The following is a 16,992-nucleotide window of genomic DNA, read 5'->3' as shown; positions in this document are numbered from 1 at the left end:
AAACAAATTGATAGTCTCTATCAGGGATGGGCCACTTTGATGGGGTTGGGGGCCCTAAGCGAAGTTTTAGAGTTAATTTCCTGCAATTCTACACATTTTGCCATGGGCCGTAGAGAAGATTTAGCAGTTTTATAGTTAATTTCCTGCAATTTGACTCATTTTACCATGGGCCGTATAGAAAAATGTGCAGTTTTATAGTTAATTTCCTGCAATTCGACTCATTTTACCATGGGCCGTAGAGAAAAATGTGCAGTTTTATAGTTAATTTCCTGCAATTCTATACATTTTGCAATACGGTGGAGAACAATGTTGCAGTTTTTAATATGATATCTGACTAAGAGTGACTAACAAAATCAATGAGGCCCCCTCCCTGTTGGTTATTCGACCATGATTACAAGTTTAGATAGCTGGCTGCGAGACTAATTTACAATCTAAACAAATGTAGCTGACATGGGCTATTTGAGTGACTGTCAGTAGCTAGGTTTCCACCCAATTGGCGACAGAGTTTCATGCGAATATTCTAAAATCTGCCTAAATAAAATATTATAATTTTCCCACCAGAGATGTATTTCCATCAAATTAACTTGTTGCGAATAAAAGTCTGTGCGTGATGAGGTAGTACACATAAAAATACATTTTGCGGTTAAATTTCCATGTACTGAATAAAAAATACAAATGAAATGGGTTTCCCTCGCATTTTCAACTTTTTGGTTTTGTCACCAAAATACTGTTTATAGCAAATGTGCCCACTCTGGTATTGGCACGTTCGCTCTAGCCAAAAGCTGGCAGATACAGTGCGGGTATAGCATACATGATGAGATTATTATGGACAAAAGAGCGAGATTATTTTAATTTGTAAAACGGCAGCCAAGCATCGATCATTGTGTCACCAGAATAAGACCCTTGATATTGATTGGAAAGGAACAACAAGCTCATCACTTTGCACTTTCACCACCCTGTGAAGTTCATCATAATTTATTTAATCTGTAGCCTAGTAAACTGCATGCTTTCCAGAGTTGAAAATGGATCTGTGGGCCTACAAAATCCCTGGCCTATATCAAGGACAAATTGACACTCACCTGCATTATTTTTGTGATGATACAATTCAGTCTGATTTAGATATGAAAGCCTGAGGGGTCTGGACCTTTATGACATGGCCTGTTTCCCTACAACGCTACACTGGTGGGACAATCCCTCACTCTTTGTTCCCATTGGGGCACAACTACACATGAGAGGGCGAGTAGTGTTGCCTCCTTGTATCTAAACATAGGCCTACTACTGTCTCTGTAAAGAGGTCTGGACCTGGCACAAGACAGGTTGTTCAAGTTCCAGAGCTGATGGATCTGTTCCCCTTCAATTGCTACACTACTGTAATGACTTTTGCATGAGGGTCTGCCAATTACACCATGGTTAGGTTTTTCCAGGTCTAGGATGATGCATATATTTCAAGGTCTTCAGTCTTTGACAGAAGAACATAATTAAAAAAACGTGTTGTGTTCAGTTAATAAAAGTGGTAGTCTAATCACAGAGAGATCATGTCACCTTTTCTCTGTAATTACTCTAGGGTCGTGTAGTGTAAATATTTCCCCAATAGAGGGACCCGGAGTATAGGAGATGAGAAGCAGTTTGGCTCATCAGCTGATGAACAGATGAAAATGTAATGTAGTAATGGTTATTTAGCAGACGCTTGTAAACAAAGTGATTTGCATTTACCACACATTTTAAACTAAGTATCTATGACCCATGCAAGAATCAAATCCACAAATATGTTGTAGCAAACACCATGCTCCAATCAACTGGGCCCTTGGAGCCAAGTGTTTATGAAGGGATACAGGCCATATTTGTCTTACTGTTAATGGCTGATGGGCATTATGTTGCTAAAGAGAATGCATTCAAATTACATTTAATGGATGTTTTTGCTTACCATAACTAATAACTGTGGTTATGTTGCTGCGATCACTGTTGGTGATCTAGATACTCCAAAATACATGCTGCCAACAATGCCAGGAAGCAACCCTGGCAAATTATACCAGAAAACAAAATGAGAATTTTAGCCTCAAAGGACATTTTTTTGTAATTTTCTATTTTGTCTAAGATAGAGTATTCCCAACTTACCAACTGACTGTGGTTGGCATTGAAGATGTAATCTCTGAGCTGATAAAAGGCCCTCTACTTGCCTGTCAGAGGAATGATTTACTGGGCCCAAATGTGTAACCCCAGACCTGAGCTGTATCATATTGGAAAAAGGGAGAATGACACGTGACTTAGTTTCTTTGATCTCCTCTCTCTCACTCTCTGTGGGGGTGTGTGCTCTGGGAGAGGCAGCCAAGACTGACAGGTCTAAGTTGGGATAGAGGGGGATGGACGGAGCGAGCGAGATAGAAAGAGGGAAAGCGGGGGAGAAGGAGAGAGAAAGAGAGAGAGGGGAGAGAGAGAATGCCAGGTGGGTGGGAGTGCAGAATAAGGACAGAGAATGAGATGAAAGGCAGTCCTGTGTAAATGATCTGTGGTTCATCTTGGCTAGATTTACAGTACATCATTGAATCATATGTTGGCTGGTTATACTGTAAATCAATCATTACATTTGGTATTGCAATGTATACCATGGCATTGTTGAATACTTCTTTCTGATTGGCTTGAAAGGCATTCTAGATCGTGCATTATTTTCCTTTATAAACTGGGTGGTTCAAACCCTGCATCCTGATTGGCTGAAAGTCGTGGTATATCAACCCGTATATCATGGATATGACAAAACATTTATTTTTACTACTCTAATTACATTGGTAACCAGTTTATAATAGCAATAAGGCACCTCAGGGGTTTGTGATAAATGGCCAGTATATCACGGCTAAGGGCTGTATGCAGGCACTCTGAGTTGCATCATGCATAAGAACAGCCCTTAGCCGTGGTATATTGGCCATATACTACAACCCTTCAGGCCTTATGCCTTAAATAAAGCACAGTATGTTTACATGGTAGAATTCAATGACTATAGTCCATTCTTACATGTACTATGTTTGAGCTACTTCTGAAAGCAAACATAGAATTGAAGACACATTAGCATTGTTGAATTCAAGTTTCATAATGTCAAGCGAAGACTGATGGTGTGAGGACGTTGGTAACATGAAAAAATGCAGTGGGCTCTGCACGTGACGCCCGCTCGACGTCCGCGTCCACCTACCATACCACCGGTGCCAACAGGCAAGAAACTGCAATTATGGGAGTAGGCTCTGCGGACCGCTCCTCCGTGTCATACATCCTGGACAGTGCGTCTGCCTTAACATTCTGGGAACCTGGTCTGTAGGATAGAGTGAAAACAAAGGGATGAAAAACATGGCCCACCTCGCCTGGCGAGGGTTCAGTCTCCTAGCTGCCCGAATGTACTCCAGATTGCGTTGGTCAGTAAAATGAGGAAAGGGTGTTTAGCCCCCTTAAGCCAATGTCTCCACGCTTTCAGAGTCCTTACAACAGCCAACAGCTCCCGATCCCCCACATCATAGTTTCGGGCGGAGCCTCTGAAAAGAAAGTGCAGGGGCGGAGCTTTAGTGGCGTACCCAAGCGCTGAGACAGCACAGCCCCTATCCCAGCTTCGGACGCATCCACCTCTACTATCAATGCCAAAGAGGGATCTGGATGCGCCAGCACGGGAGCCGAGGTAAACAGAGCCTTCAGTTGACAAAAATCCCTGTCCGCCTCAGCTGACCACTGCAAGCGCATCGGTCCCCCCTTCAGCAAGGAGGTAATGGGAGCCGCTACCTGACCGAAACCCCTGGATAAATCTCCGGTAGTAGTTGGCAAACCCTAAGAACCGCTGCACCTCCTTTACGGTGGTTGGAGTCGGCCAATTACGCAAGGCTGAAATGCGGTCATTCGTGGAAAAGCGGTACCCTAGGAAGGAGATGGACTGTTGGAAGAACAGACATTTCTCAGCCTTGACATACAGTTCATGCTCCAACAGTCGACCAAGCACCTTGCGCACCAGAGACACATGCTCGGCGCGTGTAGCGGAGTATATTAGAATGTCATCTATATACACCACTACACCCTGCCCTTGCAGGTCCCTGAAAATCTCGCCTACAAAGGATTGGAAAACTGATGGAGCATTCATTAACCCGTACGGCATGACTAGATATTCATAGTGCCCAGAAGTAGTGTCTTCCACTCATCCCCTCCCTTGATACGCACCAGGTTGTAAGCGCTCCTGAGGTCCAATCTTGTGAATAAGCGCGCCCTGTGCAATGACTCTGTCATACTGGCTATGAGAGGTAGTGGGTAACTGTATTTTATCGTAATCTGATTCAAACCTCGATAGTCAATACACGGGCGCAAACCTCCATCCTTCTTCTTCACAAAAAAGAAACTCGAGGAGACAGGTGAAATGGAAGGCCGAATGTATCCATGTCCCAGAGATTCGATGACATATGTTTCCATAGCCACTGTCTCCTCCTGTGACAGAGGATACACGTGACTCCTGGGAAGTGCAGCATCTACCAGAAGATTTATCGCACAATCCCCCTGTCGATGGGGTGGTAATTGAGTTGCCTTCTTTTTACAGAAGGCCAGTGCCAAATCAGCATAGTCAGGGGGGATGTGCATGGTGGATACTTGATTTTGACTCTCCACAGTAGTGGCACCTAAGGAAACACCTACACACCTCCCTGTGCACTGACGAGACCATCCCTTGAGAGCCCTCTGTTGCCACGAAATAATAGGATCATGAGAAGCCAACCAGTGTGTGCTCTGCGGCCACAGTTGGTGCAGGGAACGGTGCCCCCTCCGGTCACCCTCATAGCAGCACCTCCCAGCTCCATAGGGGTAGGATCAGAGGTGCTGGGGGATGGAATTGACAGACCCCGATCTGGACGTCCGCGGGATGCCAACAGGTTATCCAGCCGGATGGATAGGTCCACCAGCTGGTCCAGATTAAGGGTGGTGTCCCTGCAGGCTAGCTCCCTACGAACGTCCTCGCGTAAACTACACCTGTAGCGGTCGATCAGGGCCCGCTCATTCAATCCTGAGCCGGCGGCCAGAGTTCTAAAATCCAGAGCGAACTCTTGAGCACTCCTCATCCCTTGTCTTAAATGGAACAAACGTTCCCCCGCCGCTCTCCCCTCAGGAGGATGATCGAAAACCGCCCGGAAGCGGCGGGTGAAATCTTCGTAATTGTCCAACGTTGGGCCTTCTTCTCCCCAGATGCCGTTGGCCCAGACCAGTGATTTTCCAGTCAGACAAGAGATGAGGGCGCTCACTCTCTCGCGTCCTGAGGGGGCTGGCTGAACAGCTGCCAGGTAGAGCTCCAGCTGGAGTAGGAACCCCTGGCACCCGGCAGCCGTTCCATCATATGCTCCCGGGAGCGAAGGTCAAATCCCACTGGATTCTGATGAAGGAAGTGTGGATCTCTGGATCAGTTGATGTGGGAGCTGGGAAGGTGCTGATTGGTGAACCGGAAAACCCCCTCTCACCAATCGGTCCATGGTTTGCAGCACGCAAACCATGGCTGTGCCGAGACTCTGTAACATGGTCGAGTGCTGCTGAACACGCTGGAGGGCTGGCTGTACTTGCTGACTCCAATTGTTGGGAACAATTCTGTGAGGACGTTGGTAATATGACAAAATGCAGAGTCAGGCGCAGGACACAGTTCTGAATAATCATCCAAAATTTACTCCAAAATAAGTAAGATTCCAACTAGGTATAAATACTATAATCTCAAGCACGAACAACGAGAACCTACATGACAAACAATAACGCACAAAACAGAGAGGGAAATCAGAGGGTTAAATAAGGAACATAATTAATGGAATAGAAACCAGGTGTGTATGATCAAGACAAAACAAAACGAAAATGAAACATAGATCGGTGGTGTCTCGAAAGCTGGTGATGTCGACCGCCGAACACCGCCCGAAGAAGGAGAGGGACCAACTTCGGCTGAAGTCGTGACAGATGGTTTGGTTTGCGAAACTAGCAAGCTGTGGTGGAAAAAGTACCCAATTGTCATACTTGTGTAAAAGTAAAGATACCTTAATAGAAAATGACTCAAGTAAAAGTGAAAGTCACCCAGTAAAATACTATTTGAGTAAAAGTCTAAAAGTATTTGGTTTTAAATATACATAAATATCAAAAGTAAATGTTACTGCTAAAATATACTTAAGTATCAAAAGTAAAAGTAAAAGTATAACTCATTTCAAATTCCTTATATTAAGTGTCAGATGTGTGCGTACTGGTAGCAAAGTCAGGTGCAGGAGAGCAGAGATTTGTGAACAGACGCACACTTTATTTAGGCAAAAGTGCAAAACGTGCAAAACAGTCACAAGAATTATGTTTAACAATAAACATCTTCGTGAAAAATAACATGGAAAAAACAAGCCAGTCTGGCGCGTCAACAATACACACGTAACACAAACAATCTTACACAAAGACATGATGGGGAACAACGGGAATACATACATGTAGATTGATTGGGGGATGAAGGTGTGCAGGGAAAAAGACAAAACAAATGGATACATGAAAAATGGAGTGGAGATGGCTAGAAAGCCGGTGACTCGACTGCCGAACGCCGCACAAACAAGGAGGAAGTCGTGACATTAAGCAAACCAGACAGCATCATTTTCTTGTTTTTAAAATGTACGAATAGCCAGGGGCACACAGCATTCAGACATAATTTACAATCAAAGCATGTGTTTAGTGAGTCCGCCAGATCAGAGGTAGTGGGGATTGCCAGGGATGTTCTCTTGATAAGCGTATTCCTGTCATGTAAGCATTCAAAATGTAACGAGTACTTTTGGGTGTCAGGGAAAATGTATGGAATAAAAAGTACATTATTTTCTTTATGAATGTAGTGTAGTATAAGTAAAAGTTGTCAAAAATATAATTAGTAAAGTAAAGTACAAATACCCCAAAAAACGACATAAGAAGTACTTTAAAGTATTTTTACTTAAGTACTATAGCAACCCGCACAGACATCTGTGTGTTAGGAGTTATACTGTTCTTAAGTTGTGTTGTACTTACCAGTACCCAGTGTTCGCAGGGTCCGACATGCCAGCCAACCTGATATCTGCCAACCACGGGAATGCCTGGAATGTTCCGGTGCCAGGCGGGGGGTTGGAATGGAGGTGGAGCACTGCAAGTTTAAGACCACATGCTTAGCCATTGTTCCCTCTCTTTACATTTGGTCTTAACAAGAGATGGGTCACTGTTGTTTGATACTGTTTTAGTTGGGTTATTTGGCGTGGGCTATGACCAAACAGTAGCCTGTGTTGAGTTTGGTTAATATACCGGGAATTCGTAAACACAATCCTCTGCCTGGACATTTGTTCATATATGATTGAGCTAGGTCTTTACATTGGTGTCATTAGTAAAAACTTAGATAAAACTTAGCCGGCTAGCTAGCTGACTACTGTGGCTAGCAAACATAACGTGGAGAACGTGGTTGAAAATGCTTTGAGGGAATCCGTAAGTGAAGGAGGGGGCAGGGGATGATCATGACCAAGGAGATGCGTGTGTATGGATGTTAGAGGATCTGGCAGAAGAGATCGCCAGGGCATTGGAGCACAGAGGCCCTTTGACTGAGAGCGCTATAAGGATGGTGGCTGAAGTGGGCATGGGTGCTTCTGCGACTGTGCTTCGTGAGGATTCTGGGGGGCGGACCGAAGGGCCTTGTGCTACAGGCGGCTGAATGAGGTAACCAGGAAGGACTGAAACCCCATACCATGTATCAATGAGTCGCTGGACCTGGTTAGGGGGTCCTCCTGGTTCTCCTCACTAGACCTCCGCAGTGGCTACTGGCAGGTGCCCATCTCCCCAGAGGCCAGAGCCAAAACTGTGTTCTCCACTAACAGAAGACACTGGCAGTTCAAGGTCCTGTGCTTCGGCCTGTGCAACGCTCCAGCTACTTTTGAGTTTTTGCTGGACAGGGTGCTGGATGGCATTCGCCGACAGGAGTGTCTGATATAATTTGACGAAATCCTGGCCCATTGCAGCTCCTTCCTGTCAGTCCTGGGGACGCTACGGCGTGCGCTGGAGAGGGTGGCTGCCGCAGGCCTGAAGCCCCACCCCGAGAAGTGCCACTTCATGAGGAATGAGGTGACCTTCTTGGGCCACCAAGTGGGGGAGGAGGGTATCAGCATCATGAAGGACAAAGTGGGGGCTGTCCCACCTCCACCGACCAGCAATAGCTGAAGAGCTTCCTGGACCTTGCCTCAATACTACAGGAGGTTTGTACGGGGCTTCTCATGCGTTGCTGCTCCCCTGAACCGCCTGCTGCCGCAGGACAAGGCCTTCACTTGGACAGTGGAGTGCAAGGAGGCCTTCAGCACCCTCAAACTTGCACCGATCGAGGTCCCCGTGCTCGCCCCCCTGACCTCACCATGCCCTTTATCTTGGACACAGATGCAAGCAATGTGGGTATGGGTGGGGTGCTGACCCAGGTGTCGCCAGAGGGGGAGAGAGTGGTGGCGTACTTCAGCAAAACATTCAACAAACATGAGCGCCTCTACTGTGTCTCCCGGTGGGAGCTCCTCGCTATTGTGGCTTCCATCAAACACTTAAAGTACTAAATGGGTGGCCTGCCCTTTACTGTAAATACTGACCCCTCTGCTCTCTAGTGGCTCATATCTTTCAAAGAGCCAGAGGGGCAGGTGGCACGCTGGTTGGAGGAGCTTCAGCCGTACGACTTCACAGTGGTGCCCAGGGCAGGGGCACGCCACTCCAACGCCGAAGCCATGTCCCGTCGGCCCTATACTGCAGACAGGCGCTGCTACTTTGAGGGGAGAGAGGCCCGTGAGAGATAGTAGTGTGCGGAGGAGGGGGTCTGGGCCACAGTGTGTCGGGCGAGCTGGCCTGTCTGCTGTGAGCTGCAGACTGTCGACGTGGCTGAATGGGGGCAGCAGCAGGGACGGGACAGAGACCTACAGCCAGTGCTACGGTGGGTAGAGTTGCAGCTGAGGCCACTGTGGGAAGAGGTAGCAGCACTCTCACACAAGACCAATGGTTTGTGGTCAAAGTTTGAGAGACTGCGGCTAGCTGATGGTGTGCTACAGCGGGCATGGTAGGAGCCAGCTACGGGAGAGGAGAGGTGGCAGGTGGGGGTCCCAAGAGCACTGGGAGAGGCTGTGCTTCAGGGTACTCATGGGAGGGTGGGGACTGGACACTTTGGGGTCACAAAAACCCTCCGCCACCTTCGTCAGGGCTTTTACTGGGGGCAGCACAAGAGGGATGTGGAGCACTTTTGTCGCTGCTGTGACAACTGCACAGTGAGAAAGGGCCCCCCAGGCCGTTCTCATGCCAAGCTCCAACAGTTCCCAGTTGGGGTTCCCATGGAGAGGGTGGGAGTGGATGTAGTTGTGCCCTTCTCCACCACAGACACTGGAAACCACTGAGTGCTCATGGACTACTTCACAAAATGGCACAATGCCTATGCTCTGCCTGACCAGGACGCAGAGACCATTGTCGAAGCCCTGAAAGTGGGTTTGGAGCTGCGGAGTCCACCCACAGTGACCAAGGCAGAAACTTTGAGTCCTATGTGTTCGCCACCGTGTGTGAGAGGCTGGGTATGCACAAGACCCGAACTACTCCTCTCCATCCTCAAAGTGATGGCCTTGTGGAGTGTTTCAACAAAACGCTTGGACAGCATTGTCTCTGCTAAACACCAGTGTGACTGGGACATGTACCTGCCCATGGTCCTCATGACATGCCGCTTTGCTGTCCAAGACTCCACCTCCTGCACGCCTGCCCTCCTCATGCTGGGGAGAGAGATCCACACCCCTGCGGAGATGGCGTTTGGTCGGCCCCTAGATGCCCCTCCTGTTCCCCCGGGGCCGGAGTATGCCCGAAGACTCCAGGACTGCCTGGAGACAGCCCACACCTTCGCAAGAGAGCAGCTGCTGAATGCAGGTGTGAGGCAGAAGACGAACTATGACGCGCACATCCGGGGAAGGCACTTTGTGGCTGGGGAGCTGGTCTAGATCTACAGCCCCCTGAGAAAGAAAGGCAGCGTCCTGGAGAGCCCCATACAGAGGGGCCTCTTCTCCCCAAACCCCAGGGACCCCCACAATCCCCCCCTCGGGCAATGACATTTCCTAAGAATCAAGTGGTACTCCGGAGCCACGTACCGTATATATACTGTTCCCTCATCCTTGTCCCCCATGTCCTGCCTTCATCCCCTGGGCCCCAGAGGGGAAGCCCCCTACCATGGACTGTGCCCCTGTTCCACATCTGGACACTCTATCTCCTATCACGGCCACGCAGGCAAAGGAAACATCCGGGTCGCTTCAAAGACTTTGTTTGTTCTCTCGGGGACAAGGGACTTTGTGGTGGAGGGGCTGTGTAGCGACCCGCACAGACAGCTGTGTAGTAGGAGTTATGCTGTTTGTTTGTTGTGTTGTACTTACCAGTAACCAGTGTTCGCAGGGTCCGACATGTCAACCTGATATCTGCTAGCAAGTCTGTTTGTTTGGTTACCACCTGTCACACCCTGACCATAGTTTGCTTTGTATGTTCTATGTTTTGTTTGGTCAGGGTGTGATCTGAGTGGGCAGTCTATGTTGGATGTCTTGTTGGTCTGTTTCTGTGTTTGGGCCTGATATGGTTCTTTATCCCCTTACACTAGTGTCTATAAGGTAGTAGTTTTGGAATTGTTAGCTAGATTACTTGTTGGTTATTACTGCATTGTCGGAACTAGAAGCATTTCGCTTCACTCGCATTAACATCTGCTAACCATGTGTATGTGACAAATAAAATTCGATTTGATTTGAATCAGAGGCAGGTGTTAGTCATTGTCTCTGATTGGGAACCATATTTAGGTAGCCTGTTTGGTGTTGGGTTTTGTGGGTGATTGTTCCAGTCTTTGTGTTTGTTACACCAGATAGGGCTGTTTTCAGTTTTGCAAGTTTCTTGTTTTTGTATATTGTTCATTTATCATCTTCATTAAAGATGTATCAAAATAACCACGCTGCGTTTTGGTCCGCCTTTCCTTCGACACAAGAAAACCGTTACAGAATCACCCACCACAACAGGACCAAGCGGCGTGGTGAGAGGCAGCCAGCCAGCATCACAAGACTCATGGACTTGGGAGGACGAGTTGGACGGAAAAGGACCCTGGGCAGAGCCAGGGGAATATCGCCGCCCCATAGCAGAGCTAGAGGCAGCGAAAGCAGAGAGGCGGCATTACGAGGAGCAGGAGAGGCAGCGATGTCAGGATTTCGGGACATGGGAGCAGAATCTGGACTACACAACTTGGGAAGAGATAGACAGGTGGGCGGTCGACCCAGGGACAAGGCCGGAGCCCGCCTGGGATTCGATGGAGCAGTGCGAGGAAGGTTACAGGAGAATGAGGTTGGCGAAGCGAGCACGGCGGCGCGGTAGGAAGCCTGAGAGTCAGCCCCAAAAATGTATTGGGGGGTGGCACACAGGGAGTATGGTGAAGCCAGGTAGGAGACCTGCGCCAACTTCCTGTGCTTACCGGAGAGCGAGCGAGACCGGGCAGGCACCGTGTTATGCTGTGGAGTGCACGGAGTGTCTCCAGTGCGGGTGCATAGCCCGGTGCGGTATATACCAGCTCCTCTTATCGGCCGGGCTAGAGTGGGCATTGAGCCAGGTAAGGTTGGGCAGGCTCGGTGCTCAAGAGCTCCAGTGCACCTGCACGGTCTGGTCTATCCAGTGCCACCTACACACACCAGCCCTCCGGTGGCAGCCCCCCGCACCAGGCTTCCTCTGCGTGTCCAGAGCCCAGTACTCCCTAATCCTCCTCCCCGCACTCGCCCTGAGGTGCGTGTCCTTGGCCCTGACCACCAGTGCCGGCACCACACATCAGGCCTATAGTGCGTCCCGCCTGTCCAGCGCTGCTAGAGCCTTCCTCTCCAGCGTTGCCGGAGCTGCCCGTCTGCCCAGCGCCGCCTGAGCTACCCGTCTGCCCAGCGCCATCAGAGTCACCAGTCTGCCCAGCGCCGCCTGAGCTACCCGTCCGCCCAGCGCCATCAAAGACGCCAGTCTGCCCAGAGCCGCCTGAGCTACCCGTCTGCCCAGCGCCATCAGAGTCGCCAGTCTGCCCAGCGCCGCCTGAGCCACCCGTCTGCCCAGCGCCGCCAGCGCCGCCAGTCTGCAAGGAGCCGCCAGTGCTGCCAGTCTGCAAGGAGCCGCCAGTGCCGCCAGTCTGCAAGGAGCCGCCAGTGCCGTCAGTCAGCCAGGAGCCGCCAGTGCCGCCAGTCAGCCAGTAGCCGCCAGTGCCGCCAGTCAGCCAGGAGCCGCCAGTGCGGCCAGTCAGCCAGGAGCCGCCAGTGCCGCCAGTCAGCCAGGAGCCGCCAGTGCCGCCAGTCAGCCAGGATCTGCCAGAGCCGCCAGTCAGCCAGGATCTGCCAGAGCCTCCAGTCAGCCAGGAGCTGCCAGAGCCCCTCTGTCCCGAGCTGCTCCTCTGTCCCGAGCTGCCCCTCTGTCCCGAGCTGCCCCTCTGTCCCGAGCTGCCCCTCTGTCCCGAGCTGCCCCTCAGTCCAGTGGGTTCATTTAGAAGGGTCGCCGTGGTTAGGAGGCCACGGAAGCGGACAATGGGGTGGACTAAGACTATGGTGAAGTGGGGGCCACGTCCAGCACCAGAGCCGCCACCGCGGGGGGGGTACTGTCACACCCTGACCATAGTTTGCTTTGTATGTTCTATGTTTTGTTTGGTCAGGGTGTGATCTGAGTGGGCAGTCTATGTTGGATGTCTTGTTGGTCTGTTTCTGTGTTTGGGCCTGATATGGTTCTCAATCAGAGGCAGGTGTTAGTCATTGTCTCTGATTGGGAAACATATTTAGGTAGCCTGTTTGGTGTTGGGTTTTGTGGGTGATTGTTCCTGTCTTTGTGTTTGTTACACCAGATAGGGCTGTTTTCGGTTTTGCACGTTTCTTGTTTTGTATATTGTTCTATTTTCATCTTTATTAAAGATGTATCAAAATAACCACGCTGCGTTTTGGTCCGCCTCTCCTTCGACCCAAGAAAACCGTTACACCACCGCAACTACTGTAGTTATCTAGTAAACTTGCTAGCTACACATGAACAAATTTACTGTATAGCGGCAATTGTGTTAAATTATAGCCATGGTATAAAAGGGATAATCAACTCGGGGCTCTATGCGTTCTCTGGAAAATAATGCAACTCATTGGAAAGTCAGTTCCAGTCCGCTAGCATGTCCGCTAGCATGTCGTGGACCTTGCACATTGTTAATTATTTCCCATAGAATGCATACCCCCTCGTTGATTATCCCTTACATACTTTCATCCAAAAACCGCATCATTATAGTTATATTAACAGATAAAGAGGCAGCACTGATTACCAATCTGTGGATTAGATCTTAGAATTTTACTGCAGTCTGATTTGTGGAACATAAAGTTTCTTATTGATATGAAGCATTGAGAGTGGGTGTTGTGGTATTAAATGGTCAAATTAATTTCACAAACCAGGACTTATTGGTTTCATATTATTACAGCACAAGGCATTCTTATTGTTTTAACTTTTCATCCTGTCTTTGGCATTTAGCTATGTTACTTTGATGAAAAACAGAAAGGGTGGAAAACTCTTGAAATATGATAGCGCAGAGCTCAATGGAGGGGCTTTCTCTTTTATTAACTTATATGCAACAAATTGCAGCAATATCTTCACTAGTCTTCTATTTTCCATATTCTTGCAGTTGAGAGAATTGCCACTGGGAGCGAAGGTAGTTGAAAAGTGGCAACTACAGTACATTTACAATGCCACTTGATGCAAACCCATTAGTGAAGGCTGCAGCCAGTATTTGGATGGAGTAGATACTTGGAAAGACCTGGTACAAAGACTATTGTAGTAGCCGTAAAGCCTAATGCGTCTCTCTGCCTTTCTCCTGGGTATCCTCTATCTGTGGTCAAAATGACGGAAGACGAAAATAAGTGTCTGTGAGTCTGCGGACCTGTTGAATCAAGGAGCATTAACTGCTGCTGCTGCTGAATAATTGATGGACAGCTACATCCCAGAGGCCATTATGCCTCCTATTTTACCTCCTGCACTTTTTTGCTGGATGTCACACCGTCTTCATCCCATCCACGGTGAAGACAGGGACGGGTTCAGGACGAGGACTGCCTGGGGAGGAGGCAAGGAGGTTACTCCACTCACAGGGCCTGTTATTTTAAGCAGAGCCACCACAATAATTTCCCTCCATTGGGCCTGGGAGTGTTTCAGTGTTATTTTCCACCCTGCTTAATTGAGAGAAAGCAGGGGCTGACATTGTAGTCTATGCGGGGTCGACACAGAAAACTCATCAGTCCCACTTTGTACTCACTGCTTTCACTATTATTCACAGCTGAGGTCCTTCACGGGAGATGTCAAATGTGCATATGATAGCATCCCCATATAATTGAATTCCCCCTCATAGATTTAGCTACAGAAGTTGCCCGTTATGTGACCTGGCACATACTAGGAACAGTGTTGAATGGCCATGAGGCTTCATGGCAATCCCTCTATCTGTCTAATGCTGGGACCTTGGTGAAGTATGCCCATAATAAAGATGTGTGGGTATGACTCCAGGGCTGGGATTGCTTTGATTTCTCCTTGTGGAGCCTTACCTCATGGCTGAAGCCATCCAATCACATGACTTAATGAGAGCAGTGTGTCCACAGAAATCTGTCAGTGGAATGAGCTGCTGCTCCCCTTACAATGTAAATACACATTAGCACTGGAGATTAATGAGATAATCCCATTTTAGTATGCAGGTGTGTCCGTGCATGAGTGTACTTGTGCGCACTTATGTTATGTGTGTGTGTACGTGTGTGTTTATGTGTGTGTTTATGTTTGTTTGTGGTGGGGAAGTTGTTGACAGGCTTCTAGTGATCCAAAGCTCCCTGTTAAATCTACACATTCTGGTTTGTGTTTTGATAGACACATTAAAACACAAACTGTATGACGGTATAATTTAAAGGCATGGATTTTTACAATTACACATTCTGTAAGGAGTGATGCGATGTCTGTAGCCATGACTTCAGTAAGTTCCTTCAATAACGACACAGAATATAATGTCATAAGTCAATTAAAATGGCCAGATGTTTTTCCCCCGAACATGAATTATCAGTCATGCAGTGATTTTCATGTCCTGCCCACTGGCTCTGTTCACTGTGTGTGTGTGTGTGTGTGTGTGTGTGTGTGTGTGTGTGTGTGTGTGTGTGTGTGTGCGCGCGAGTGTGCGTACGTGTGTGTGTGTGTTCTCTGAGAGGTAGATAGCTTGAGTTTATGATGATAACACTCCGAGGGTGTCCAAAAGCAATCAAAGTCAAATCCAAATGTTTGCCTCCTCTCTCCGGAGGCGATTTCAAAGCATTATCTTGATTATTCCGCCCATTCCTGTCTTTTGGGGAAGACAAAATACAACGCTTGAGAAATGGAGAGATAATAATGCAATTACTAGAGAGAAACCCTTTTAGACTGAGTGGTAATGCTTTGGGAGGTGAGAGTGAGTCTGAGAACAACAGGAGCGTACTGCCAACCTGAGTATGTCAGGGACATAATGCATATTATAACACATCAGCTGCTCTCTGAAGATTTTTTCATGCAGACAATCAAGGTCAGGGCTTCTCTGAAATCCTAACAATTAGTTATCCTTTTGCTGCTTTTTGCTACAGCCTTTCCAAAGCACCTCTTTCAACTATCTCCTTGTCGTCAGTTTCCTCCAGGTTTCTACTCCATTCAAATCGAATCCAATTTTATTTGTCACATGCGCCGAATACAACAGGTGTAGACCTTACAGTGAAATGCTTAACCAACAATGCAGTTCTAAGAAAAGACAGAGAGAAAAAAGTAAGAGATAACAAAAACAAATCATTAAAGAGCAGCAGTAAATAACAATAGCGGGGCTATATACAGGGGGTACCGGTACAGAGTCAATGTGTCAATGTGCGGGGGCACAAACAGGCATTCTCAGACATAGTGCCTGTGTCTGAGAATGCCTGTTTGCTACCTTCCTTAGGGCTTCTTGAAGGCTATTGTCAAAATGAGTTATAAATGCATACATTAATACATTTAGTAAGGTACTTTCTTGGATGAGTTTGAACATTTAAAATGAAACATCAGATTTTTTTTTCATTGAATCTGAATTTATGTGCATTAGCGATACCATCATCCCAAATTGACAGTAGGCTAGATCTGGGTCTATCGAGAGTTCAAGTTTCAGCACCACAATGTAAGTTACTCAAGTCTGGTTTATTGTGAAGCTAGCAAGCTATGAAAGTTTACCTCCCGTCCTCCTCATCTTCGCATGCTCCTTCTCAAACTGAACTGAACATAGGCTACAGGCTAGTCCATGCGCAAGACTAAGCCTAATCAAAAATTATTTTCGGAATAAGCCTTTGACTCTCCTCATGAACTGGCACCATAGACCTACACAGCACAGACATTGGTTAGGCAGCACACAAAACCAGTTTTGATCAGCAACAGCATAGCAGGCTGGGGCTCAGCGTTGGAATATCCATTGCAGTGTGTAATGCAGCCTAGTTTTATTCATGCCATCCCAGCAGCTACCGTAGAAATATATATTTTTTGCTCTGTGCTTCTCCGAGCATGCAGTTTGTAGCCTATAGCCTATGGATCATTTGATTGAGACCACAGTAAATAGCCTACAGGTACACTTGATATTGCGAGCACTGCAGAGAATCAGAGATGAGAGGCAGCACTGGGCACACATCGATATTTAGCCTAATAAGCAAGTCATTATAAAACACTGAGAAATATAGAAATTTCATCAATTACAAATGACATTACCCTCCCCTGGACAACATTTTTAATATATATATATATATATATATATATATATATATATATATATATATATATATATATATATATATATAAATATATATATATATATATACTAAATCCTCCCCTTGACTGAAATTGAAAAAGGATGACCCTCCCCCATTTCCTCCAGGAAGACCTACCCATTATTTCCTCCAGGTAGGCCTACTTATTATTTCCTCCAGGTAGACCTACCCATTATTTCCTCCAGGT

Source organism: Oncorhynchus tshawytscha, linkage group LG02 (genome assembly GCF_018296145.1).
Source record: "Oncorhynchus tshawytscha isolate Ot180627B linkage group LG02, Otsh_v2.0, whole genome shotgun sequence".
Taxonomy (NCBI): domain Eukaryota; kingdom Metazoa; phylum Chordata; class Actinopteri; order Salmoniformes; family Salmonidae; genus Oncorhynchus; species Oncorhynchus tshawytscha.
The sequence above is the reverse complement of the archived record's forward strand: the minus strand, read 5'-3'. Positions refer to the sequence as shown.